At 45.0% G+C, this 16,858-nt stretch overlaps 1 pseudogene; it reads right to left on the bottom strand.

Moving 5' to 3' along the window:
• Nucleotides 1-8,483: 8,483 nt before the first annotated feature.
• LOC121678077 lies at nucleotides 8,484-11,066 on the bottom strand (annotated as a pseudogene).
• Between the last annotated feature and the right edge of the window lie 5,792 nt (nucleotides 11,067-16,858).

Genomic DNA, 16,858 nt, shown 5'->3' with positions numbered 1-16,858 from the left:
ATTATGGACACAGTCGCGTGGATTCTTTGCTGCGGGGACGGTGAAGCTCATGGTAATGCCGCGCGCTTCTGCTGCTGCTGCTGCTGCTGCTCGACAGCACTCTGTGCCACCCGCGCTCCAAACACTGGCAACTGCATGCTCTCGCACGCATGCGCGACATCACCAACACAAGCGCTGCCCGTGGGCTTGGGGAATCACCAGTGAGCCCGAGATGCGATACACTCACGAGGAGAAAGAGTAGGCTACGAAAGAATGTGCGCAGCAATCAGAGCAGCCTGGCGTCATCACACACATCGCGTGCTGCAGACTGCCAACAAGTCAGTGAAAGTGGCAGGTCGCTCATTTCAGGCAATTATCCGGTGTCCAAAAAACAATTTCGTTATGTCATGAAGACCAATATTCACCCTAAAATCAAATTCAGAGAAACAGCTTTATAACTGAAATTAGACTTCTGATTGGTCATATGTTCATGGTGAGCAGTTGATTGGCAGCAGTTGCTATGCACCTGGCTGATGATGAGATCAGGTCACTACTGATGGTTTCGCTCTCCGGGCTGGCCAGGGGCCACTGGAGTGGAGAGGGGCTTGAGTGACTATCCATCAGCTGGGCACCCTCACTGAAGTCCATCAGCTGGGCAGCCTCACTGAAGTCCATCAGCTGGGCACCCTCACTGAAGTCCATCAGCTGGGCAGCTCACTGAAGTCCATCAGCTGGGCAGCCTCACTGAAGTCCATCAGCTGGGCAGCTCACTGAAGTCCATCAGCTGGGCAGCTCACTGAAGTCCATCAGCTGGGCACCCTCACTGAAGTCCATCAGCTGGGCAGCCTCACTGAAGTCCATCAGCTGGGCAGCTCACTGAAGTCCATCAGCTGGGCAGCTCACTGAAGTCCATCAGCTGGGCACCCTCACTGAAGTCCATCAGCTGGGCAGCTCACTGAAGTCCATCAGCTGGGCACCCTCACTGAAGTCCATCAGCTGGGCACCCTCACTGAAGTCCATCAGCTGGGCAGCTCACTGAAGTCCATCAGCTGGGCAGCCTCACTGAAGTGGCCAGAGGTGACCATTCGTCAGCAGTCAGGTTCTCCAATATGCCGGCGGGCTGCACATGATGTGAAACAAAACTACAGTCACCATCGGTGTCACCGTCCAGTTAAAAATAACTCTTCTCTGAAAACAAGTGAAGGAACAGGTTGCCGTGAGCCGTGAGAAGCCTCCTGTCCTTCCCTTTATGTGCCACTCTGTTAATAGATGTTAATCTACTTCAGGCAGATAGAGGTGAGCGTACAGCGTGTGATGGAGCTCAAATACACACACACACGCACGCTATACACACACACACACACACACACACACACGAGCGTACAGTGTGTGATGGAGCTCAAACACACACACACACGCACACTACACACACACACACACACACACACACACACACACACACACACACACACACACACGAGCGTACAGTGTGTGATGGAGCTCCTTTGGGAGGTGCAGTCAGATGGAGAGGAGGTGGTGGTCTGACCCCAATCACAACGTCGTCCATTTTCACACACACACACATGCATGCTCTTACATACACACACAAACACACACACACACACACAGTCACTCACCACTGAGTTCATCACACCCAGACACAGTCTCAGACTCACACCAATGGAGAGAAAGAGAGAAAGAGAGAGAGAGAGAGAGACAGAGAGAGAGAGAAAGAGAGAGGGAGAGTGTATGGACTCCTTATACACTGTCCGGATATATGACTTATAGTGATTCTGTTTTGACCCAAAACAACTGGGTTTTGTTTTTTTTCCATCGGTAGCCATGATCTCAGATACTAAACTAAATGCATCAAAACATTGCAAAGGGACATTTCCATTATATGTGACCTTTAAAATATTGTCTTTTAAAAATAAGTGGTGTAGGCCTATTTAGGTGCTTTCTTACTGGTTTTTAACCAGAGGAGTATATTGACCTGAAGCTTGTTTGTCTTTTTGCCTGACATCACTGGTAACCTGCACTGGCAAAGAGCCAATATTCTCTTTTCTTATGAATTATTAATCACCGATCACAAATGTCACCGGGGCCACATGGATCCGATCCTTAATGTGACCTTAATGTTCATGCAACACACACACACACCTACATGCATACACTCACCAAACACACCACCATACACACACACACACACTCACACACAGACACACAAACACACACACACACAGACACACAAACACATTGATTGGTAAGGTAATGAGATTTCATGCTGCTCTGTCCCTCTGACCTCGAATGCACATTTAGTGTGTGTGTGTGTGTGTGTGTGTGTGTGTAAGAGGAGTTTCAGGAAAGACACAAATGTGTTCGCTCTGTGTGTGTGTGTGTGCGAGAGAGAGAGAGAGAGAGAGAGAGAGAGAGAGATCAGAGAATTTCTGCGATCACTGAAAAAGGAACCTGAAGACATGGAGTATCTCTGTGTGTGTGCGCAGGTCTGTGAGTGAGTGTGTAAGACACATTGAGATCTCTGTGATCAAGGGACTTCTCCTGTCACTGAAAGAGGATCCACAGCTCTGTTTCCAAGCCTCTCAAGCACAAAAGGAAATTCTCCTCCTGCTATGAAGTTCCACATTGTGTCCTGTTTATTCCAAAAGTATTTAATTTTGCTTCATGGATTGAAGTTTACTTACTTACTTATATGTATATTTAGCAGGTGCTGCATCCAAAGTGTCTTCATAATGTCTGATGGTTCACTACTATAGCAAGCAATGGTGACTAGATACTAATGGTGACTAGGTACTAGTAGTAATGGTGACTAGATACTATGGTTCTAGGTACTAGTAGTAATGGTGACTAGATACTAATGATGACTAGTAGAGTCATCATTACTAGGTACTAGTAGAGTAATGGTTCTAGGTACTAGTAGTAATGATGACTAGGTACCAGTAGTAATGGTTCTAGGTACTAGTAGTAATAATAAGTATAAGTATAAGTAGGGGTTAGGTGCCTTGCTCAAGGGCACTTCAGCCATGCCTACTGGTCGGGGTTAGAACCGGTAAGCCTCCGGTTACAAGTCAGAATTGCTAACCAGTAGGCTACAGCTGCTCCTGATGATGACTAGGTACCAGTAGTAATGGTTCTAGGTACTAGTAGAGTAATGGTTCTAGGTACTAGTAGAGTAATGGTTCTAGGTACTAGTAGAGTAATAGTTCTGGGTACAAGCGTGACTAGGGACTGCTGGAGCTGTCTTTGTAATATCTTAGATCAAATAAACAAATAAACAATCATAGATCAAATAAACAAATAAACAATCACTTCTCTTTTCTCTGTCTGGCTCCTTATTTCCTGCTCCCTCTCTTTTCCCGCCTTCTTCTCTTCTCCTTTCCTGTTTTTGTTTCTTCTCTCTCTCCATCTCTCTCCCTCCCTCTCTCCCTCCCTCTCTCCCTCCCTCTCTCTCTCTTTCCCTCTTCCTTCTCTCTCTCTTCCTGTTCAGTGTTCAGGCTGCTGCTCTCTTCTCTCCTCACCATCCTAAACACACACACACACACACACACACACACACACACACACACACACACACACACACACACACCATACACACACACACACACACACACACACACACACACACACACACACACACACACACACACACACACACACACACACACACACACACACCACACACAACCACACACACACACACACACACACACACACACACACACACACACACACCATACACACACACACACACACACACACACACACACACACACACCATACACACACACACACACACACACACACACACACACACACACACACACACCATACACACACACACACACACACACACACACACACACACACACACACACTAGCCTGCTTTCTTCCCTCCTCTTCTGTTTTGATAATTGCTGTTCTTCCCACTGATTCTATGTTTGGTTTTAAAGCAAAATAAATTGCCATCAGAACACACACACACACACACACACACACACACGCACACACAGAGACACACACAGTCACAGCTGCCATCGACAAACCCACACAGAGCACACGTCACTATACCTGTCCGCCCACCAATGCACACACACACACACACACACACACACACACACACACACACACACACACACACACACACACACACAGTCTTACACACAGTGTGCACACATATTGAGCCTCACACACACATAGACAGATGAGATCATTAGCATTGCGTCGTGTAGAGCACAAATGTTTTAGCATTGTTAACCTAACTTCCATATGGTGAGTGTTTTAGGAAGTGTTTTACCCTACCTCAACAGAACTACCTGTACTTTGTGGCTAGACTGCACCCTGCTAGTAGTGTAGTGTGCGTTTGGTTTAAACACTCCCCTACTGAGCTGAAGAGTGCACCAACACTCCTGAAATATTCAGCAGATGAAGAGGGTGGGCAGCCTCGCTCTCTCCCTGTCTGTGTGTGTGTGTCTGTGTGTGTGTGTGTGTCTATGTGTGTGTGTCTGTGTGTGTGTGTGTGTCTGTGTGTGTGTGTGTGTGTGTGTGTGTGTGTGTGTGTGTGTGTGTGTTTGGATGGAAAGACCATCATCATGACAGACCAAATATGAAGACAAATGTAGAGGTTTTGTGAGAAAGAGTGAATATTTGAGAGACAAAATAGTGTGTTTTATGTGTTTGTGTGTGTTTGCGTTTTGGGGTTTTAGAGAAAGAGCATAAAAGTGCCTGCATATGTGTGTGTGTGTGCGTGTGTGTGTGTGTGTGTGAGAGAGAGAGAGACAGAGAGAGAGAGAGAGAGAGACTCACACAGAAAATGGTAAAAGTAGGAACTGGAAGTACAGTAACCTTAACTGACCCATATTCTGCCTTATAAACCATTAATGATCCATGTATTATGCATTGTTACATTTCACATATTTATGACATATTTATTAGACAATATAACCTACATTACTTACGGAGTGACCTGCACACATTTTAAAGGTGTATTTATGCCATGATAAAATATTTCTTTACTCCTAATGTTTTTACGTAATGATTAGTCTACATGAGTTCCTGTATGTTTCATCACTGCATGAGCTTATTCATATTCCAGTGTGCTTTATGCATGCTACTTTAGGGGGTTGTCGATTCCCATTTAATTTACAAGGCCACATCTGCTCAGAACCATCAACCTCATCAACCTCTACCCCAGAGCTGGTGCCCCCTCAAATCTGTGCCCCCTACTGCGCCCACCATACAGGCTATTACGTTTCTATTTTGTTGCTATTTCACATAGATATGGTCTTCTTTCATTAGTTAGGCTAGATCCTTGTCTCGCTCTCACACACACACACACACAACGGAGTCTAGTAGCCTAGCCATGCCTCCTGTGTTCACATCACACACACAACGGAGTCTAGTAGCCTAGCCTTGCCTCCTGTGTTCACATCACACACACAACGGAGTCTAGTAGCCTAGCCTTGCCTCCTGTGTTCACATCACACACACAACGGAGTCTAGTAGCCTAGCCATGCCTCCTGTGTTCACATCACAGAACACGGTAAAATCAAAGATGGTTGATTACGAAGATACTTCCTGAGAGGCCATTTCCTGTCCCCGGGAATGTATGCAAATATGGTAGCAGTAGTACACACCCCGCACGAGGGGGGGCCACTATCCCCCATTTATGCAGTGATCGGGCTCCCTGTTTAACATTGAGGTCTATGGCAGAATCCAAGAATTTCCCAGAATTTGTCAAAGCCTTATTTTTCTGAGCAATGGATGCACATTTCGGACACGGTATCATGATTTCCAAACCCTCTTCCCCATTTCAGGAGAATGTCGTGACAGTATGACCCTCCAGTCGGGTGAAAATCAACATTAATGAAGGTGTACACCAAGTTTGTTTTGTACTCCGGCTTCTGTCTGGCATGGAACTGAGGTGTTCAAACGTCAGTCATACGTCAGTGACACGCCCCTGTGCAGGCGGGGACTGAACCAGAGCCCGTCTCTGACTGAACTCCACTTTGCCCTCATAGACATGAACTAGGATGACCATCTTGCTACGCATTAATTATCTTTGGTAAAATGCTCTGCTCATCCATTCTATCACCCCTTTAATGGAACGTTCAGACTGAATGGAATTCTGACCAGAGCACGGGCCAATACAAATTGAGCGTGGGGCACCCCTGCTTTAGAGCAAATCAAGAGAATATTACAGAAATGCAAAACAATACATGAGGCCCCATACATGCGCCATGCGTCTCCCCATGCTCCTCCCCATGCTCCTCCCCATGCCCCTCCCCCCATGCTCCTCCTCCCCATACCCCTCCCCATGCTCCTCCTCCCCATGCTCCTCCCCTCCCCATGCATCTCCCACTTCTGCAAGATGTACCTCCTGAGGAAGAACAAGGACAAGAGGAGAGAGGAGGGCTGAGAGATGGAGGAAGAGAGAGAGAAAGGGAGAGAGGGAGAGAGAAAAGGAGAGAGAAAGGGAGAGAGGGAGCGATGAAAGGGTGAGAGGGAGAGAGAAAGGAAGAGACAAGCACATCGCCTTCTTCCAGTAATTGTCGGGATTTTCATTTTCCCAGAGACGATTGGCCATTAGCAGAGGAATGTAACAGGCCTTCTGTTGAGATGAGCTGTGCAGACAAAGACGATTAGATTGCTTGATCAGAAGCCAGATTCAGCCTCTTTGCTGGGAAGCAGTCACGAATCTGGGGGAGAACAATTACTAGATGGTACTTCAGATCACAACACAGACACACACACACACACACACACACTTAGCTCCTGACAGGTGACTGGGGAGTTTTTTAACGCCGTTAATTGAACCTTGGCACACACACACCTATAGCGTATGCTCAGTGCAGTATGTAATGCTTTAGGCGCAAGTTTGTGTGTGTGTGTGGGATTCCGGCTTTCTTGCCTGTGTGTGTGTGTGTGTGTGTGTGGATAGGTTTTCTTGCCTGTGTGTGTGTGTGTGTGTGTGGATAGGTTTTCTTGCCTGTGTGTGTGTGTGTGTATGTGTGGATAGGTTTTCTTGTCTACAGTATATTGTTCTAACTAGCTCGTTGCCTGCTCACCTTATTCAGGCGGCGGCCATTGTGTAAACCAAAGGGAGGCTACAGGGGGTACTCTGACTAGATCATTAATGCGTTTGCACCACCTACTGGCCAATGCATAGAACACAACAATATGGTCTGTGTACCCTGTAGCCTTGTTTTGGTTTACAATGGCCACCACCTAAATTAGGCGAATGGAGAACTCACAGCAGTGAAAGCTTGCTGGCCCAATATTGTTCTCCCTCTCTCTCCTCAGGTCTTTTGTTCCAAAACATTTGGGCTCCACTCCTAGGACATGTTAGGTTCCCATGCCTAAAAGTTTCTTGTGAGCACCAAACCCAGTGGGCAGTGTAACCTGCGTTGTGTTGAACCAGTGTGATTCAGCCCTGCACACACCCGGACTTGAACCAGCGAACAGCAGCACCTTGGATCGGGAGACGAGCATGCTGACAGTTGAGCTAAAAACCCAGGCTACTAACGTTCCCTAAAGGTTCCCTGAAGGTCACAAAAAATAAACCTTTAAATGACGTCCTGGGAACGTTCTCTATTGTTTTGTGTAACCTTCAGAGAACGTTCCCAGAACGTCCCCTTACAGTTGTTCCTAGGAAAGGTTTCCTAATAGTTGCACAAAACTACCTGTAGGGAATGTTCTGGGAACGTTCCTTAATGGATAAAAAATGTATCCTTCACATAACCATCAGGGAACATTCCCTAAAGGTATAGTTTCATACAACTATTAGGGAACCTGTAGAGAACGTTCACTAAAGGTTCCCTAATAGTTGCACAAAACTGCCTTTAGGGAACATTCTGGGAACGTTTTTCTTTTTTTCCTTTATTATTTATTTATTTATTTAATATGTACCTATTTTTCTCTCTATCTCTCTTGTCACTTGCCCCCCACATACAGGTACACCCCCTCACTCATATATACCATTACACCACATAGAGCCATTACACTGTTTCATGGTTGTGTTTGAGCGACCAGTAGAGGGTGCTCTTAGTAAAGTCAGTGGCTGTCTGCCATGTCAATTTTATGTTTGGTGTACAATGTATCAATTCAATTTGTCAATTTGGTGTACAATGTATCAAATCAATTTGTGTTGCATTGCCTTTATAATTGACAGTCCATTTGTATTTGATAATAACATGGTTGTAATATGCCTTTTGCATACTTACTGTGTATTACAGACTATATTGCATTTGGAGGTAAAGAAACATCTCTCTCCTTGCCGGACTCATATCACTATTTCAGCTGATATTTCAGATTATTAGCAACTATCTGTGCTCACACATACTTTTACTCTCTAAGGCAATGGCGTGAATGACATGAGAACCGTGAAGGCAAGTTTAAAAATATAAGCCATAGTTTTTTTATTTTCTATTAGACCAACCACATGCACCTGAAGAGACACACATTTTTGGGATCTATAATGATATGGCCTCCCTGGATATGTCACACAAATTTCATAAAATTGATTACTAATTGTGACACGTGGTGTGTCACTACGGAGCCCTCCCATTGTCCTTTGGGGGCTCTGTATGTCACAGACATCAATTTCACACATTTTAAAATGGGCTGTATATTCAAAGGCTAAATGCTGTTTGGCTCTACGGCAGGCTGCCAATCACACACCCATTTCGTCTGCCAGAAGTTAAAGTTCTATTTCTGTGATTTATCTAACCCAGTGTCCTCTTCATCAAAACCATCCTCAGTGTTTTTTTGTATTCTTTCTTGTGGAGCAGCAGGCAGAATGGCTTTCAGTCCACTCTCAAGTTCTGCTATTCTAGCATCTGTCTTCCTCTTAAACTCTTTGTTGTTCTTCAGGACCAGCTGAAGGATGCCATCCTGAGCTTCCTGGCACGACTCCTGCAGCTTGAGACGCTCTTGCATGAACTCTGGCTTCTTCTTATCCATGGCCATGAGCTTGCCCAGGCTGCTCACTTTGTCCATCAGGTACTTGTTGGACACTTCAGTGTAGGTCCCTGAGATCATGTGGACCAGGCTGGCGATGTTGGATGCTTGAAAGGCCTGGTTGTACAGGAGGTATTTTGCAAAGAGTTCGCTGTCGTAAGAAAGCTTCTTTGTCTCATTAGCTGTTTGGACAAAGTTGTCCATTGTATTACCGAGGCTGTTGGAGACCATCTGGAAAAAGCCCACCATCTTCTGCCACTGCTCTTCGACTCTGCCCGTAGCATCCACACCCTTGACCAGCATCTTGATGGTGGTGTCAAAGTCGATCTCTTTGACCTTGCAGATCTGCATCTCAACCAGGAATTCAGTCAGCTCCTTCTGGTTCCACTTCATGTTCTCCACACTCTTCTCGTATAAGTTCCGGCTCTGCTCGATGCGGAAACGGGTGTTCTCTGCCGCTCTCTGGCTGGCAGACTGCAGTCCTGGGCTGTTGCTTTCTGCTTTGGGCATCGTTGGTGGTATGGCATTAAAAGCTGGATGCTTTAAGGTTGTTTTGCTATCAGAGTCAAACCTGAGGACATCATCATGCAGCTCCTCAATCTCCTTTATCAGCTGTTTAGTTATCTTCTCGTTCAACATCTTTTCTGGGCTATACATTGCAAAGTCATTACAGATGTTGATGCCCCTCTTACAGAGTAACAGGACATGCTGACTTAGTTTACTCTCTGTCATCTTCTCCAACTCCTCAGAGATCCTTTGGAGTTGGGACTGAGTCACGGTGGTCTTTGTGCATTTGTTCTTCTGATCATAGAGTTCCTTCCAGTCTATTCCATTTTTATTTACATACTTTGTAGAGAGAGACTCTACAGCACTCAGAATCTCTCCAGACTTGCTGTAGACTTTCATTTGTGTCATCAGATCAACATTCTCATCTTCAGTTTTGGTATGCTGTTGCCTGTCCTGCACTGTAGTCTGGTCTCTCTGGAGCAAAGATTAACATAGATACACTGTTATCATAGATATTATATTATAGATACACGATTGTACAAGTGTTTTAAGTGCCTCAAAAAAATCCATGCCTACCATATCCCACCCAGAGGGCATAGTTTCCATTGATTTCTTGTACATATTAAGGGCTTCGTCTATTTGCTTTGATATGGCCTCCATTGCCTTCTTGGACCATTCAGTCACCTCTGTGGATGACTTCTCCCTCGTTAGGATTGTCTCCAGTTTCATCTTACCCATTTCCAGCTCTTCTCTATTAAAGTGGTTCAGAGCATTCATACAGGCCTCCAACATTTCCTGGATTAAATTGATGACGTCAGTATATTGATTTTCAACATCACTTGTCATCATCTCACACTCATCTGCAATGGTGCAGATTTGTTCCAGCTGAAGTGGCAGGAGAGTTTCTATATCTTCATCGCTGCCATTGAAAAGGATCTTGACTGCTTCCTTCATGTAATTAGGAACTGTGGCCTTGTGAATGCGGATCTGATCTATGTGCTTATGGGCCTTGTTGAATGCGTCCCAGCCTGAATTACAGACCTGCATAAGACAGGCTCTGAAGGAGTCTGGGTACCTTATGTACTTGAAGCCACCTGGTGGGGGGTTCTTGCTGATGGAGAAGTCATCGTTTGACGAGATGAAGACGAGCTCCATGATGAGGATGGAGAGGGGAGCTGGAGTCAGGTACTCCTCCCAGTTGGCACTGGTTTGCATCAGCATCATGGTGGTGTCCCCCACCTCTGCTGCAGTAATGAGATTGTGACATTGCTGTCCATTGTTCTCTACATTCAGAGGAAGAAATGTCAGTGACTGTTCATTATCATAAAACATAAGTAACTATAGGACAATTTGACACATCATTCATCATTATTTGCAAGGGGAAGCCCTTATTAGGTTGATGGCAAAGAGGTAATTAACTAATTTATAAGCTAAATCACAAATTGACAACAACAGACAACAAAATGCAGTTGGCATCTAACCAGAAGTGCACAAACAGTTAAGTAAAGAGCATGTACATGTTAAAGGAATGATATAGAAAGTGCAGTGTGGGCAGTATAGACAGATAGCGCAGTATGGATAGGTAAGGGATAATGTATAGAACGCCGGTCATTATTGGGAAAATAAGTCCCGACAGGGCAAACCGGACTTGCTTCGCCCTGAAGGGACTTATTTTCCCAATAATGACCGGCGTTCTATATATTATCCCGCTTATTATACGGCTACTTGCCAAAACAAAAAAATAAACTCCACAATATGTCTCTTTACACTTATTTGTTACCATTTTGTTGTGGCTTTTGCTGAGAAACAAATAGTTTGCAACACACGCTGAACTTGAATCAAACATTCTTTAGAACACAGCTGATCAACCGTCTGCTTTCACTTTTGAATGAAGTTCCAATGCAAGAAGTGACCGGACTACTTGCGGAGTGATATAGAACGTTGGGAAATCCCATTCAAGTCAATGGAGCGTTCTACTAGCATATATAATAAAGTACTATATAGCAATGTAGTGGTTGACGTCATAAACTAGTACTGGAAAGTTCAGAACTGAGCCAGTCAGTTTAAACAGCAAACCAGTAGGAACAAAACTGACAACAGACATTAGACAACTAGGCTACTCTACCCCGGAATACAAATTAAACTTCAGAAAGACAAAAGTTCATTCTACTGTATTGTGTTGTATTGTGTTGTATTGTGGGTAAGTCCAAAGTCCCTTATAGGATGACGAAGGTTAAGGTGGTGTCTAATTAACTAGTCTGGTTATTCCCAGCACCAACCAGTACACATCATTACACTTTATAATGGACTCATATTATATTAACATATTGTAGCGTCGGCACAGAAAGACAGTGTTAGCGTTCTCCCGCGAAATGCATGCTGGGAGTCGAGAGCGAACAGTCGGGGGGTTTATGTCGTTATTCTTGTAAGTTGTAAGTGTAAAGTTAGCGTCTTTAGTGTGACATGTTTCCCTTTTAGTTTCCCCTCATGTGTGTTCCTTCTTGTGTGGGGGGCTGGACCTCCCCTGTTGGTGTAGTGTGTGTGTATTCTTGACCTGCCCTGTGTGCATTGTGATCTGGGTCTGTGTCCCTGCCCTCGTTCCCAGCTAATAAAGCTTGCTCTGAACAACTCTTGGCGTACTGAAACCTTCAAACGTTACAGTGGTGTCAGAAGTAAAGCGATGGAAGCCTCGATTACAGGAACGTGTGGCGGAGCTGCCCCTGCCCCGGGAGTTATCCTGAGGGCAGGCGACCTGACCCCGGGGTGGGGGCCATTTGAGCTCCCACCAGCCTTTATAAGGGCTCCCAAGGCTCGCCGACGGAGGGAGAGGAGAAGAGGCGCGATCATCAAGGCCTGGCTTCGAGCGGCGGAAGAAGCACCTGGGGACCTCTGCCCAAGCGAGGAGGAGAGCCGTCTGCTCGAGCTGCTGGGAGAGGAAGACGAGAGCCAGCTGGCGAGAGAGTGCGGGCGAGTGGGGAGGAAGGAGGAGCGGAGCGGAGCGGCAGCGAGAGTGAGAGGGACGGCGGGAAGAGCGGAGAGGTCGGCATACGATCAACGCCAGTCGAGGAGGGCCCAGAGCGGCTGTTGGCCTGTCAGAGACGGGGCCCGTTCGTCGCGGGAGAGTTGGAGGCGGCGAGGAGATGCGGGAGTCTGGGCGGCCGCGCATGGTTCGTGCCATTTTAGAGCCTGGAGGAGTGCGGGGACTTTTGGGTAGGGAAGAGGGTGGGGGCCCTCTAGTGTGTGACTGTTTTTGTGGGAGTAAAAACTTTTGGGTGCGTGTGAGGGGCACCGTGCTGTGTAGGCGCCAGTTCTAGTTGGCCTGTTGGCCGGCGCCTACACAGCACGGTGCCACTCACACGCACCCAAAAGTTTTTACTCCCACAAAAACAGTAAAAAAAAAAAAAAAAAAGTTAGTTGTGTGGAGTTCGTTAGCATGACCATCTCAGGGGTCGTGCCTTCGCAGAGGCTGCGAAGGAGTGGAACGGGCCGGGATCAGAGCAGTACGGCTCTGCGAGATGGCAACACGAGGAGGGACGCCGAAGACGGTAGCTGCAGCGGGAGTGCTCAGCGCGGTCCGGTTGCTGCGGAGTCGGTGCCTGTCTGTCCTGGTCGACGACTCGACGGAGCGGAGTGGCGTTGGTGCAGCTTCATCTGACCCCCCTTGAACCCCGGTGCTTGGTACAGTGTCGACGGTTGAAAATGCCAGGAGTGCCGCGGTGACACGCCGCGGAAAGTGCAGCCTGAGAGCGGCTGCTGAGAGGGAGCTGGTGACGAGCGGGTCGGCCACGCGGCTGCTAGCACGCCCGAACTGGATTGCTAGCAGCGTGGCGCCCCGTTGAGTGAGCTCCTGCGGCGTGCACCCCACGTGATTTGGCGGTGCTGTCGCACTGAACTGAGTGGCGGGCAACGCGCACCGACGCTGGCATGTGGCTACCTCGTGGTCGGCAACGGCTTGTTGGGGGAGCTATGTAGCGTCGGCACAGAAAGACAGTATTAGCGTTCTCCCGCGAAATGCATGCTGGGAGTCGAGAGCGAACAGTCGGGTGGTTTATGTCGTTATTCTTGTAAGTTGTAAGTGTAAAGTTAGCGTCTTTAGTGTGACATGTTTCCCTTTTAGTTTCCCCTCATGTGTGCTCCTTTTTGTGTGGGGGGCTGCGACCTCCCCTGTTGGTGTAGTGTGTGTGTTTTCTTGACCTGCCCTGTGTGCATTGTGTTCTGGGTCTGTGTCCCTGCCCTTGTTCCCAGCTAATAAAGCTTGCTCTGAACAACTCTTGGCGTACTGAAACCTTCAAACGTTACAATATCTGGAATTTGCTTCATAATTATATATTTATATTTGCTTTATTGAATGTTACTAATGTGGCAGATTTCGGAGAGACCATTAGTACTGTGTACAGGGCTGGACTGGGACGAAAAATAGGCCAATAGGCCATTTTTGGCCGGAATAACCCACTACATTCGATCAGGAACACTCGCCCAATCCTGACAGAACCCTTTAAAGCAGGGGTCATATAATAATAAATATAAACAAACTTGCAAATTGATTTGAACTGTTTTATGCGTTTACTAAACAAAGATTATGGAAATTAAACACCACTTTTCCATCAAAAAGCTTGTTGTAAAAGGCATAACTTGTTAGATTTAAGAACTAGGTTCGCTAGCTCTGTGTGTTATGAGCAAAGAATCTTTGGTTATGAGTCCCATAGAACAACACTGCCATCTACTGGATTAGAAAGTGTCAGCAGGCTACTTGTGGATCTGGGTGGCTTCTCTGCCGCAAAGTTTGTCTCATAAATACGTGATCCACAAATGCGAAAACGAAAACTGTGTGTGCTGGTGATCCACAAATGCAAAATTAGATTTCACAAAGGCAAGTTTTACAAATGCCATTTCATTTACAAATACACATCTACAATTGTGAAAACCAATTATTACAAATATGATTTTTTTATTTGTGGATGTCAAGAAATATTTGTGGATGTCGCCATCTACTGGATTGCGATTTCTGTGTGCCAATGAATTAAAGGACAAGTTCGGTATTTTACACTTAAAGCCCTGTTTTCAGATAGTTTATGATTAAATAGAATGTTTAAGACTGAAATTTGGACACACTGTTTTTCTTAAGAATTTTCGTTTTCTGTGGTATCGCCCCTCCCTCCTCCACAACACTGCATAGGTGCACTGGAACAATCCTTCCTAAAACGCATTAAACTTTCGTTTACAAAGACGTGAAACTCACCGAGTGGTCAGGGATGTTCACTGATATGCTCACACAAAAATCGCTGCAAAAGATTCTTTCCAACAGGTTTTATCGTAGTTTTTGTCCAACTCCATTGACTTGTATTGATGTGCTGTGAGGTATGGTATTACTCTGCTGCCGGAAACGGATATGGGTTTGTTTGTATTCTTTCTGTTGTCTTATGCAGTCGCGGTATCGTAGGCTACTACGCTATCCAAATAATTGTCACGTCCAACCATGGCTAATACTAAAATGTCTTGGAACTTGCACGAAGTGAATGATAGCCTACGTGAATAATTACGTTTTCATCATGAAAGTTCCACAGCCAAAAAAATAGTAAACGTACAAAATCATGTAGCCAAATTATTCATGTAGGCTAGGGTTAGTGTTAGGCTTATGATGTTATGGACATAATAAATAAGTTCATTTTCCGCCTGTTACAAACGTTACGTTACAAAATGTCAACCTTACCCCAAGTTCTTCCTACTCTGTCGTCCCAGGAGGTAATGTGGGAACCGCTGTATTTCTCAGGCGAAAGAGCTTTTTGGGCGATTTCTTTCAACCTCCAGCGAAGTTCAGTAAAATGCAGACACGGTGATCAGCTTTCTGCAGATTCTCAACAGGTGTGCTCACATCCAACCCCAGAAATTCCAGCCACAACTTTAGCCTTTCTGGATCATTGAAAGGAAGTCTGCGGCAACTTTTTTTGCTATGAATTTTCCCGCAATTAGGAACGGCACAAAATCGCCTCATTTTTAGCTGTCTGTTGCAAAATACTCCAAGACAGCGATCTTCTGCTTCTTCTGTGTATTCAATGAAATGCCAGTGGTTTGCTTGTAATTGGCAAGACGGTGTAAGGTGCATTATCGCCACCAACTGGGCTGGAGTGTCTATTATTCAAGCTCTCAACGGAAGAATGTACGGGTGTGAGGCGTTTGGAAAAATAGCTCCACAGTTTTACAACGCATGGTAAAACACCTGTTGGAAAGCATCTTTTGTAGCGATTTTTGTGTAAGCATATCAGCGAACACCCCTGACCACTCGGTGAGTTTCACGTCTTTGTAAACAAAAGTTTAATGCGTTTTAGGAAGGATTGTTCCAGTGCACCTATGCAGTGTTGTGGAGGAGGGGGGGGCGCTACCACAGAAACCGAAAATTCTCAGGACAGCAGCATGTGTCCAAATTTCAATCTTAAACATTCTATTTAATCATAAACTATCTGAAAACAGGGCTTTAAGTGTAAAATACCGAACTTGTCCTTTAAAGTAGGCCTATTTACGTGTGGATTTGTGTGACTTTCATGTGAAGAACGTCTCAAAAACACGTAACTTTGGAAAGCAAAGAATGCGTGTGCTGGTGATCCACAAATGCAGAATCACATTTCACAAATGAAATTTTTGGTTTTACAAATGGCATTTTATTTACAAATGCACATCTATATTTGTAAAAATCAATATACGAGTTACAAATATGATTTTTTTTTTATTTGTAGATATCAAAACACATGCAAATCAAGAAATATTTGTGGATCCCCCTCTGCGCATATACAAATATTATTAAGACAAATTTAGCTCCATAGTGATGAAATGCATTAAACACAACATGAGTGACTCACTATGTTAGCAATAAAAATATGGTTGTGCTTTGATTAGAATTTCCGAGTTTATTACATGTTAACTGTAATCATGTTCCCATTAAATACATTAATAAACTATAGTATGGCTTCTTTAATGCTCAAACATGTATTTAGAGAACACTTTTATTTGGTTTTAGTGATTACATTTGAAATCAACCCAAGTTAGGGTAAAATAAGCCAAAAAAAATCGCTATTTTATGTTAAAATGCTGATTATGCGTCTTAGAACTCAGAATTGAGCTTGGTAAACAATTCAGAATCAGCACCCTTAAATTAGGTAAGAAGGGTGGTTTACCAACTTTTCCTCAAATTTGCCGTCAGGAGTTCTCTTCTGTGAAGCTGATCCCCCTCTATAATGACATTATGACATAATGCTTCACTTTGGACAAAGGCATCTGCTAAATCCATAACCATAACCATAACCATAATGCTTCTGTTATTAAGTGACATTCGTTTTTTATTATTATTATTAATTATTATTAATTTATTTTAGTATGTAGTTGTTTTAACTATTATGCACTGGCC

This window comes from Alosa sapidissima, chromosome 1 (assembly GCF_018492685.1).
Source record: "Alosa sapidissima isolate fAloSap1 chromosome 1, fAloSap1.pri, whole genome shotgun sequence".
Taxonomy (NCBI): Eukaryota; Metazoa; Chordata; class Actinopteri; order Clupeiformes; family Clupeidae; genus Alosa; species Alosa sapidissima.
The sequence above is the reverse complement of the archived record's forward strand: the minus strand, read 5'-3'. Positions and strand labels throughout refer to the sequence as shown.